A 12311-nucleotide genomic window follows, 5' to 3' on the forward strand; every position below is an offset into this window, starting at 1 on the left:
CTAATCTTTTTTATTTCTGTAAGATTGGTAGTGATGTCCCCACTTTTCTTTCTGATCTTATTTGCATTATCTCTGTTTTTTTTTTCTTGGTCTATCTAAATGTTTGTCAGTGAAACATCTTGTCAATCTTTTCAATTTTGGTTTCATTGATTTTCTCTATTGTTTATTATTTTCTACTTTGTTTATCTCCACTCTAACCTTTATTATTTTTTTCACCTGGCTGTGAGTTTAGTTTGCTTTCCTTTTTTTAGTTCCTTAAGGTGTAAATTAAGTTATTGATTTGAGATCTTTCTTTTTGGGCATCAAGTTTTTAAAAGCTTTCCAGCTGATTCTGATGCTAAAAGAAAAGGTTAAAAATACTCCTGTGTTTGGAGACAGGTTAGGCCTACCTTACTGGTTCTCTACTGGGTGCCTATTAAAAACATCTGAAGATAGTTCTAAATTTGAATTGGAATCATCATTATGAACTTATGATGTATTTTGTTTTTTACAAAAATGTATTTTGTCACTAACTTGATAGTGATGGACACTCCTAGCACCCAGATGCGGCTTCTAAATTCCATTTTCCACTAAAAGGAAACAAAGCTACTTGAAGAAATGGCTGATTTTAGGTCTGAGACACAGATGTACAAAACATCTTATTATACCAGAGAGCAAGAGAGCTATCAAAGACTACTGGGGTTGAGTCAAATGGACTCAGGAACAGCTTGAAGATGGTCCCGCTGAGTCAGGACATTTTGAATATCAAAAGAATAATAACTGCAATGGATTGAAACATATGTTATGGTTAAATTCGTGAGTTCATCATAATACAAAGAAAGTCATTGGTCATCTTTGAAGGGTACTAGGAATAAAGTTATTACTTCAAAGAACTTATTGAAAAAAAGAAACTAAGAATCAAGCATTTATAATCAGGTAAAATGATAAAGGTAGAGTTTATCTCGTAGAGGAGCTTTTGTCTAGTAATAGTAGTTTTATAAAACTAATGCTATATAAGAGCATAAATAATATCAATAGATATTTCATAGTGGAAAATAAATTTCAGAGTATTTTTAAATTTGGTTAAACTCTTACTTAAGAATCAGATATGTATTTACCTAGGAGATAGTATCAAGTCAAGTGGTAGGAGAGTATTGCCTATATTTTGCAGCCCTAAGCAAGGTTCTGTAAGAAAAAGATTAACTCAGATAAAATTTAGCTCAACTGAAAACTGAGAGGGAAAGATACGGAAAAGCTGGGTTCATTACTCCAAGTGGTTCGTGAGAGAACATGGGCAGAAAGGCAGAAAATTAATATTTGGCAGCATTAGATGGGGTCAAACAATAAGGGTAGTACTACAGGTCTTTCTTCAGCCCCTCCCTTTGAGAATATTAGAGGCAAACCAGTGGTTTAAATTAGATTATGAGTGGTAACTCCTTGTCTAAAACCACTGCAATATTTCATCAGATCTACAGAACATTTTTGGATCTCTGACTGAGAGAGGTCTTACAGTCAATGGCATCTTATAGTTGATGACATCTTAATTCACTGTCTTTCAAAGAAGTCATAATATTATTGTCATTGTCTGTATGTATGGACTGGGTCTCGGTTGTTATTTCTGGTGATATAACTTAATACCTACAAACTCTTGATATTTCAGCCAATAGGCCATTTAGGGGTATTTCTTATTCAGTGACAAGGAAGTTTTTATAATCAGTCAAGTCTCTAAAGAATATAGCTGTAACAATTTTTTTGTTTGTTCAGTTTTGTTTTGTTAGGAACTCTTAAGTAAACTTGAGGCTTATCTGATATACAAATCTTAGGCACTTGCATTTCTCAAAAAGCCCCCGTACTTGTAAACTTCTTTCTCATTCCTATGTGCTTGATTTAGTTGCTTGACCTGAGTGAGGTTTGAACTAATTCCTGTAGTCCTCAGTTCTGCATTCTGGGAATATCTACGTTCTTCACTGTTCTCCATTGCCACATCTGAGATGGCATTTGGCAGAATGCCCTTTGGGGGGAGGCTGTATGTTTTCTGTGGTGCATTTTATGTTGGTATACATTTATTCAGAGACTCAAGGATTAACTAGGGATTGAGCTGTTAGAAAGCAGTTTTGGGCCAAGCTTAGAGTTTCTTCGAACAAACTCCATAAAAATTGAAGTTATTTAGTCAATTCGCTCTTGGTCAATTTCATGGTAAAAGAGTATGATGCACTGAAGAAAATCGTCACACGTATATTTCAAAAGTCTGTTCTCTTATTACTAGTAGTAACATATTACCCCCAAAATGTAGTGGCATAAAACAAACAATTTTATTTTGTTCACAGTTTTGTTGGGTCGGGAATTCGGGAAAGACTTGGCTAGGCACTTTCCCTTGGTGTCTGTTGTGCAGCTGTAATCCTATTTGATTGGGCTGCAGTCGTTTGAAGTTTGATTTGACTGGACATCCAGAATGGCTCACTCATTGTTGGCAGTTGATGCTGGCTGTCAGCTGCAAGCTTAGCTGGGATTATCAATGTAGGCCCCTAAGCCTGGCATCTCCACCATGGCAATCTCAGGGTAGTTGGAATTTTTACATGGTAGCTGACATCCTGCAGAGAGAGTATCTCAAGAGAATCAAACAGCTTCATGACCTTTTATGACCTGTCAAAAGTCATAAGGATCCCCACTGCCATGTCAAAGTAGTCATAATTCAGCGTATAAGGAGCTTGGAAGTCATTACTCTCATCCCCCCAGCAGGAAAAAGCTGAACAAGCTGAAAACCAACAACTCTTCTTAGATCTTTCAGAGAATTAAGGTTACAGGAAAAAGTGCTCTCCCTGCTCGCCAAACTGGAGACAGTCAGGTAGAGAGAATCGTGGTTTATTAGAACAGATGCCCAAGAGTGGTAACCACCACTGCTGGATCCAGTACTGAGGGAAAAAATTTTAAACTGTATTTCACAGATTACTGAAGACTCAGTGTAGACAAGCTTAAGGGTTAAAGAAATATTCATGAGGGCCTAGTCTCAGGAGTATCCCAACACTTTCATGTGTTTGGCCTCCAAGAGCCCTACTGGATTCTCACAGTGAAGGTGGGAGAAAAAAATTCCTCATGTGTCCAGGACAGGATGGGGGTGGGGGGAATAGCCATTTTTAAATAGGCCCAGAGCATTCTATTCTTCTTAACAAGTCCTGCCCTTGACAGCTATCTTACCAGAGCCTAACTGACTTGGTTTTTACTGGAGTCCAACTGACCGGGGGAAGGGAAGTACTCAATTCTGCTCTCTTTGGCCTTCTTGTCTCACCTAAGGGGGAAAAATATGAGAAGCACTAGTGAAGGTCATAACCTAGGGGAATAGGTTCACTAAAAGACTAAGATATAATCACAGGAATGTAGAACACTTCCCCTCCCTCACACTTGACCACCACATCAATAGAGCTCCTGTATAATGGAAGGGGAATATCACTGAAGTAACTGTGTGCTCAGGCCCTATTTAAGGATAAGTCTCTAGGGAAACCTAAAGACAATATGGAAACCTAAAGAGAAGAGGAAGACAAAAATAAGAATACCATAGGATATTTTAGCCTCTGATACCTAAAGTTAAATAAAAGCTAAAGCTACTAAAACAGTAAATACAGCTTAACTAAAGCTACTATACACAATAAATACAGCCAAAACCCTAGCTAGATAAACGGAAAACCTTATTAAGCCTATTTACCTCAATTTCTTTTACCCAATGCATCCTGTCTGTCTTTCAACAAAGTTATGAGGCATACTAAAAGACAAAAACTAGTTTGAAGAAACTGAGGAAGCATTAATAACAGACACAGATATAGCAGAAACATTGGAGTTATTAGACTGGAAATTAAAACAACTATGATTAATATGCTAAGGGCTCTAATGCAAAAAGTGGATAAAATGCAAGAACATACAGGTAATTTTAACAGAAAAATGGAAACTCTAAGAGTCAAAAGGAAATTTTGGCAATAAAAAATACCTAAACAGAAATGAAGAATGCCTGATGTGCTCATTAACAGACTGGACACTGCCAAGGAAAGACTCAGTGAGCTTGAAGAAATTCAAAAGAAATTTCCAAAAATGAAAAGCAAAGAGAAAAAAGAATGCAAAGATGGAACAGAGTATCTAAGAACTGTGAAGCAATTACAAAAGATATAACTGAATGTATAATAGGAATCCCAGAAGGAGAAGAAAGGGCCAGAGGAGTAATAATGATTGAGATAAAGCTAAATAGACACCAAAGAAGAGATCCAGGAAGCTAGAAGGACACCAGGCAGGGTAAATATAAAAAAAATTTACACCTAAGCATATCATATTCAAACTGTAGAAAATTAAGGACAAAGAGAAAATTTTAAAAGAAGCCAAAGGGGGGAAAAACCCACAATAGCTATAGAAGAACAAGTATAAGAGTTACATTGGACTTTTGTTCAGAAACCGTACAAGCGAAGAGAGTGGAGTGGAATATTTAAAACATCGAAAGAAAAAAAATCACTGACTTAGAATGCTGTATTCAGTGAAATTATCTTTCAAAAGTGAAGAAGAAAGACTTTTGCAGACAGAAACTGAGGAAATTTATCTCCAGTACACCTGTCTTGCAAGAAATGTTAAAAGTTCTTCTGAAAGAAGGAAAAGGAGATAGGAGATATAAAATCTTTCATTTTTCTTATTAACAGCAGTTTGTTCAAAATAAAAATACCAACAATATATTGGACAATTATAGCATATGAATAAGCGAAATAAATGACAGCAAAGTTATAAGGGTGGAAAGTAGGGAGGTATAGGGGATAATTTAAAGTATTTGCACTACCTGTGAAGTGGTACTGTGTTATTTGAAGGTGGACTTGTAAAAGTCATAAATGTATATTGCAAATTGAAGGACAGCCACTAAAAGAGTAAAATATATATAACTGATATGCTAAGACAGATAAGGAAATGGAACCATGTAAACGCTCATTTAAAATGAGAAGGCGGAAAATGGATGGAAGACAAAGAAGCAAAGAGTAAGGGGCAACAAATAGAAAACAGTAAAAAAATTATGGTAGATATTAATCCAATTGTAACAGTATCACTTTAAACATCAGTGATCTAAACATACCAATCAAAAACCAGAATATCAGAGTGGATAAAAAAATAAAATCCAACTGTGTTTTCTGTAAGAAATGTATTTTAAATGTAAAGACACAGATAGATTAAAAGTAGTCTCAGGGTTTCAGAGGGGAGGAGTGGGGGGAAGGGGTAACGGGGTGATGGGTATTGAGGAGGGCACGTGCTGTGATGAGCACTGGGTGTTATACTTAACTAATGAATCATTGAACACTACATCAAAAATTATGTACTATAGAGTGGCTAGCTGAACATAATAAAATAAATAAATAAAATTAAAAAAAGAAAGATATGCTCACTCCAATCAAAAAGTTGGAATAACTATATTAATTTCAGACAAAGCAGACTTCAGAGCAAGGAAAATTATAAAATATAAAGGGGCATTACATCATGATAAAGGGGGCAATTCTCCTAAAAGATATAACAGTCTTTAGTGCCTTTAGTATGTGCCTGACACCAGAGCATCAAAATACATGAGGCAAAAACTGATAGAACTGCAAGGAGAAATAGAAGAATCCATTATTAGAGTTGGAGACTTGAATGCAGTCCAAGGCTGTCCAGTTTCAAGTAAAGGGGAAATGGACTCACCTTTCAAGGGAAGAAGTGGTACCATCATATTGTAGAAAAGACTAGGGAACAGGAGATATAGCTATCTTTGGAAAATATAATCCTCAAGAGTCTATATTCATACAAAGGAAGTCTCATCTTTTCCAGGTTTTCCTCCCTTTTATGGAATGTTTTAGTCTCACCAGTTTGTATGTGCTTGGTGAGGTTGCTTTTTGTCAAGATTTATATTGGTGTTGGGATTTTCCCTATAATTGGAGCCTCTGCCAGCAGTATGGCTGCCCTATTGCTCTAGTCACTGCTGCTCTATTGAGGTTTGCCTGTCTCTCCAACCAGTAGGGAACAGTCTTCTCTTATGCTTTCAGTAATCCCTAGTAGCATTACATGAACCGGTGGCAGTGTATCTTTTCATTTTACTACACAAGCACTTTAGAGGACGAGTAGACATGCAGTTAAGAACAGCTTGAAACAGTACTGGGAACCACTGTTCTCTTGACTCTCAGGCCCTCAAATCTTTTCCAGTCCTGGGGAGCTTTTCTCTCAGGGGTGCAGTTGAATCTCCTTATAGTCTGGCCTTTTTTGTTCTACCCCTTCTTTTTAGTCACTCCATCAGATGAATGTCTATATCTTAATCCATATGTATGCAGATAGGGATAAATTTCTTTCCTATGGGTCGTAAGAGTCCCACGCACATTGAGATATTTCTGGGCAATCATTGTGTTCCCCGAACATTCTCGGACAAGAGATTTGGGAGGTGGGTACAGTGCAGGAGAGAGGCGTGCACCTAACTCCACTAACACACTCTGGCCTATGTTTTACTTGTTGAGAACAACTTCAGATCAAATCTGTCAATGCTAGTAAGTACATTAAAGAACCCATTGTGAGGACTGTGGGTAAAGGATTAATAAAACCTTTACTGCTTCTACTGTAGTAATGTGACCTTTAGTTAACTTTCTATCTCTGTTCTACTGGAAACTATATAAAGATAGAATATCATGTATATTCTAGGCAGTCTTACCTATAGTAAAATGACCCCTGATTAATAAATTGTATCTGGACAAGGAGGAACTATAAATGAACCATACATAGCTGATAAGGATGCTTTAATTTATGCTCCTCTGAGTGTGTTCAGTCTTGTAATTGAGTATGTCCCTTGTGTGAACTCTGGAAGTAATCTTACGGATTTGTTACAAGAGATATTGCCTCTTGTGGGACATTTGGCTCTTAATCAGGACAGCTTCTGCACTTGCCAGATGAGATGAGAATGAGATAAATATTAGAGGTAAGTTGCAGTTAGAATTTTGAAATCTCATATCCCTAGGCATCATCTTACAAGTGACCCCCTTTGGAAACTACTGCCTCAGAGAAATCCTGCCAAGGCACAGATAATTGGAGAGGGTATCCAAACCAAGAAGCCAATTAGATTCTCCCACGTAGGAACTTGGGATACAAAAGTTGAAACTGAAGGCCATGAGGATTTGGATTCTGAAGCTCCAAGTTGTTTCTTATGGTGAGGTCATTTGAGCATAGAAGAGATATCAGAGAAGAATGTCCTAATTCAGTAGGTCTATGGACCTACTACAAGATTGGAGACCCGTTTATATTTAAGTGAAGTATATTAATACTTTCAAAACATGACAAGAAATAGAATACCTATTGCCAAACTTAGCTTTTAAAATTATTCTTGGATTAGTGAGTTCATGCAGCTCTGTTTCTAAAGTAAATAAATTTATCAGGACAGCAGTTGATTCATTATTGCCTCAAATATTAAACAATAGCATTATTTTAAGTAGAATACTTCAAATATATGTAAGTGAAAGGGACACAATGCCTTGTAAGTAAATAGTATTTACTTACAAATTGTTGTTTTAGTGATCATTTGGTTGCAAGAAAGAGAAATATTCTCAATAAATGTCCTTATTGTTAAAGGGTAGGGACAGGGGTTTGGGAAATCTCATGGATTCAAATTATAGGAAGTATAGCTGGGCTTGAAGGAGAATAAAAGCAGGAAGGCCCTAAGAAACAGTTTTTCTGCCTTTGTGCTAGCATGGCCAGTCACTGTCTCTGATGAGGGTCTGATGTCATTAATCTCTCTTTGTAGCTTCTCTGATATCATTTCTTTTCATTTCTATTTTGTTTTTGTGTTTACAAGATATGAGTGTAGTATTAACTATATATATTTCTGTGTTTGTATGTTTATATGTATACATAACATTTATAAATAAGTAAATACACATATGTTTGGGGATATTGCGGTGCACAATTAAACAAGATTGAAGACCAATTGCTAAGAAATGAGTGAACATGGAAGAAACTCTCGACATCTCCAACACAGTATTATTTTCAAGCCTGCATTCTATAGCAAGTTGGTTTTCCAAGTACTGTAGAACTTTAAAAAGTTCTTGATTACTTGCAGCTATTGTCTTCTCTGTTTTGTAACCTCATTTTTAAATTATATTATGTTTGCTAATTTGTAATTCATAAATCTGAATTGAATGAACTCCCAATTTTCCATTTGTACTTGAATCATGGAATTCAATTCAACATGTAGGTTGAATGAATTGTCTGAAAATGAATTGTGTTATTATATTTGTGTGTGATGAATTTATCAAGGCTATTTTTTAAGGTATTAATCTGTTTTCCACACCTTTGAGTGGACATAGAACCATTGTACCGTAATTCAATTCATAAATGTGACAATTATTTTCTGAAAAACAAATGAAAATGTAAAAACATATATCAAACAAGTATAAATTTGTAATGGTCTATGGAAATCACTATTATGTAAAATAGCCCCTCCAGTTTATCTTTTTTTTTGCCATTTTAACAGGTATATAGTAGTATGTAATTGTTGTTTTAATTTATACTTTCCTAATGAATTATGATGTTTTTAACTTCACTTTTTGGAGCAGCTTTAGGTTTATGGCAAAATTGAGTGGGAGGTACGGAGATTGCTCATATACTCCCTGTCCCTGCACATGAATAGCCTCTCTCATTATCAACATCACTCGCTAGAGTGGTACATTTGTTACCAAGGATGCACCTACATTGCCACAACATAATTACCCAAAGTCCTAGGTTACCTAAGGGTTTACTCTTAGTGTTATACATTCTATGGGTTTGGATAAATGTATAATGACATATATCCATTATTATAATATCATACTGAGTATTTTTACTGCCCCCCAAATCTTCTGTGCTCTCCCTAGTCATCTTTCCTCCTCAGCCTCACCCTTGGAAACCACTGATGTTTTTACTGTCTCCTTAGTTTTGCCTTTTCCAGGATGTTTTAGTGGAAATCATATAGTATATGGCTTTTTCAGATTGCTTCTTTCACTTAGTAATATGCATGTAATTTTTCTTCATGTCTTCTATAGCTCATTTCTTTTTGATATTGAATAATATTCCATTGTCTGGATATACCACAGTTTATCCATTCACTTGCTGAAGGACAGCTGAGTTGCTTCCAAGTTTTGGCAGGTATGAAAGAGCCATGTGTAGGTTTTGTGTTTTCATCTCCTTTGAATAAATGCCAAGGAGTGTGATTGCTAGATCATAATGATAAGAGTATGTTTAGTTTTGTAAGAAAGTGCCAAACTGTCTTTCAAAGTGTCTGTACCATTTTGAATTCCCACCAGCAGTGTATGGGAATTTCCGTTGCTCCACATCCTTGCCAGAATTTGGTGTTGTCTGTGTTCTGTGTTTTGGCCATTCTGATAGGTATGAATTTTATCTTTTAAATAAAATATTTGCCTCTTAAGTCAACAAAAATGATCATTTAATATAAGACGATTTAAATTCTGGGGATACAACGATGAGTTAAGACATGGTCTCGATGTCAAGGATCTCATGTTACATTGAGGAAGATGGACATACAAAGTAATCATTATGTTATGGTGTATTCAAGTGCAAGTGTTTTAGGTATACACATGGTGTTATGGGGTTAAAGAGGAAGGCTACCTAACCTGGCCTGCATTTTTGAAGAAGGTGATCATTCACCTAATTCTTACACGATGAATAGAAGTCAGCCATGTAAAGAGATTCTATAAAGGACATTACAGGCAGATTGGACAGCATAAAGAAAGACCCCAAACTGAGGGTATTGGAACTAGCTATACACAATTTAATGTTTCTGGAACCCAGGGAGAGAATGATGAAAAATTGGACTGAAAGACAGAGCATGAGTCACAGAGGACTGTATCTGCCATATTTAAAGATGTAGCATTTTTATTTTAAAAATCAAAGGTTCTCCAACACTGGTCTGTAGTCCAGGGAAAGGTGGTAACTTTAATTTTATAAAACTGTATTTATTCAATTTAAATTTAAAAAACTCTCTTGTTTAGCTGGAGATTGTCTTCCTACACTTTTTGGTATTTAAATGTTCCCTATTTCATAAAAGAGTGGTCATATATATATATATATACACACACACACACACACACACACATATATATATGTATATATATATGTATTAGAGGAGATTCCTCTCTCTCTCTCTCTCTCTCTCTATATATATATATGTATTAGAGGAGATTCATTATAGGAATTGGCTCATGTGACTATGGGGGCAGAGATGTCCCATGATATGTTGTCTACAAGTGGGAGAACCAGGAAACCTGGTGGTATAATTCAGTCTCAGCCTAAGGCCTGAGAGCAAGGGAACCTCTAATATAAATCCCAAACCAAGTACAAAGTACAAAGACCCAAGAATTGAGGGACGATGGTGTCAGACCTGGCCTAAGACTTGAAGGCCCAAGAACTAGGTGTGCTGATGTATGGGGGCAGGAGAACTTGGATGTTCCAGCTCAAGTAAAAGGGTAAATTCACCCTTCTCCTGCCTTTTTGTTTTATTCAAGTGTTCAGTGGATTGGATGTTTGGTGCTGGTGTTCTTCTTTATTCTGTGTACAGATTCAAATGTTATTCTCTTCTGGAATACTGTTACAGACACACCCAGAAATAAAGTTTTATCAGCCATCTGGGCATCTTTTAGCCAAGTCAAGTAGACACATAAAATTAACCATCAGAGATATTGATGCCACCTTTAAAGACTTTGTTGTCATATCCCTGTTAACTCATTATGAAGGTGATAGAAGAGTTTCAGAGAATGACAGTGGATATAGTAAGTTATTTGAGAAAACAAATTCTTATTAAAGGACTAAAGTCTGGACAAATGGAAAGGCATTTCATATTCTTAATGGGGAGATAATATATCATAAAAATGTTTATTTCCCACCAAATTAATATATAAATCAGGGATGCCTGGGTAGCTCAGTTGGTTAAGCATCTGCCTTTGGCTCACGTCATGATCCCAGGGGCCTGGGATCGAGTCCCATATTGGTCTCCTTGTTCAATGGGGATCCTGCTTCTCCCTCTGCCTGCTGCTCCCCCTGCTTGTGCTTCCCCCCCCCTGACAAATAAATAAAATCTTAAAAAAAATATATATATATGTAAATAGAATTCCAACGAGAATTCCAACAGTGATTTAATTGGGATTGGGCAAAATGATCTAGAAACTTAAATAGGACCAGAAATGCCATGGAACACTTAACCAAGTATGAAAAACAAAAATTAAAAAAGAAATAGTGAGGAGGACTTACCTTAGAGAAATCAAAGCACACCACAAAGTCTCTGTTATCGTAAAAAGACCAATTTATCATTAAAATAGAATAGTTAATATAGAAATAGATTTCAAATAGCAAATGACAAAGTTAAGAGATCAATTTATGAGAAAAATAAATAAATAAATAAATAAATAAATAAATAAAGCTATCATTATTGAAAGTAATTAGAAGAAAATAGAAATAGACTTACATACCATAAAATAGGATGGAGCAATGAAGTAAATGCAAAATCCAAACCACTTAAAAATTTTGCAAATGCAAATTTATAAGAACATCTAGATGACCACTTAAAATTTAGGGGAAGGATGACCCCCAAGGCTTGCAATCTTTCAGTCATAAAGAATAGATAGACATATTTAACTTTACAGAAATAAAGATTCTTTATGTACAGAAAAACACCATGCACAAGTTAATAGACATATGAAACATATGGGAAAATTATTAAGCAGATGAGAAAGAATTAATATAAGAAATATATAAAATCTTTTATTAGTTGACTTCCCCTACCCCCACCCCAAACAAGCTAGTGGAAAAAAGACAATGGTAGCAGGAGAGCAGCCTAAAGACATGTTTCCTGAAGACATAGTCAAGAACAAGACACAGAAAGTTTGAAAATGAGGGCAGGAAAAAATGTAACAAAAATGCTATAAAAGAAATGTAGGTTTAGCAATATTTAAATCAGCATGTTAGGGAAAAAGTCTTTGAAAGGAACAAAGAAATACTTTTATGTTGTTAAAAGATACATTTCATTAAGGAGATATGAATCATGAACATTTTATGGTTCAACAACATAGCTTCAAACTACATGAAGGAAAACTGATAGAAGTTAAAGGTGAAATTGACAATCACAAATCAACTGACCAAGTGGACAAAAAAGTAAAGATGTAGAATGTGTCAATAACACAGTTAGCCAGATTGATCTAATTTACATACCTATCCAACATACAACATACTTTTTTTCTCCCCAAAATGCACTGTAGTGTTCACAAAAGCAGACCATGATTTAGATCATGAAGACTATTTAAATAAATTCCCCAAAGCAT

General features: G+C 35.6%; 1 long non-coding RNA gene across 2 annotated transcripts in view; it reads left to right on the top strand.

Annotated features, from left to right (window-relative positions):
* The window catches only part of LOC103659665, a 102521-nt gene that overhangs the window by 6184 nt on the left and 84026 nt on the right, over window positions 1–12311 (top strand). The gene's annotated exons all lie outside the window — the stretch shown is intronic.

This window comes from Ursus maritimus, unplaced genomic scaffold (assembly GCF_017311325.1).
Source record: "Ursus maritimus isolate PB19 unplaced genomic scaffold, ASM1731132v1 scaffold_1, whole genome shotgun sequence".
Taxonomy (NCBI): Eukaryota; Metazoa; Chordata; class Mammalia; order Carnivora; family Ursidae; genus Ursus; species Ursus maritimus.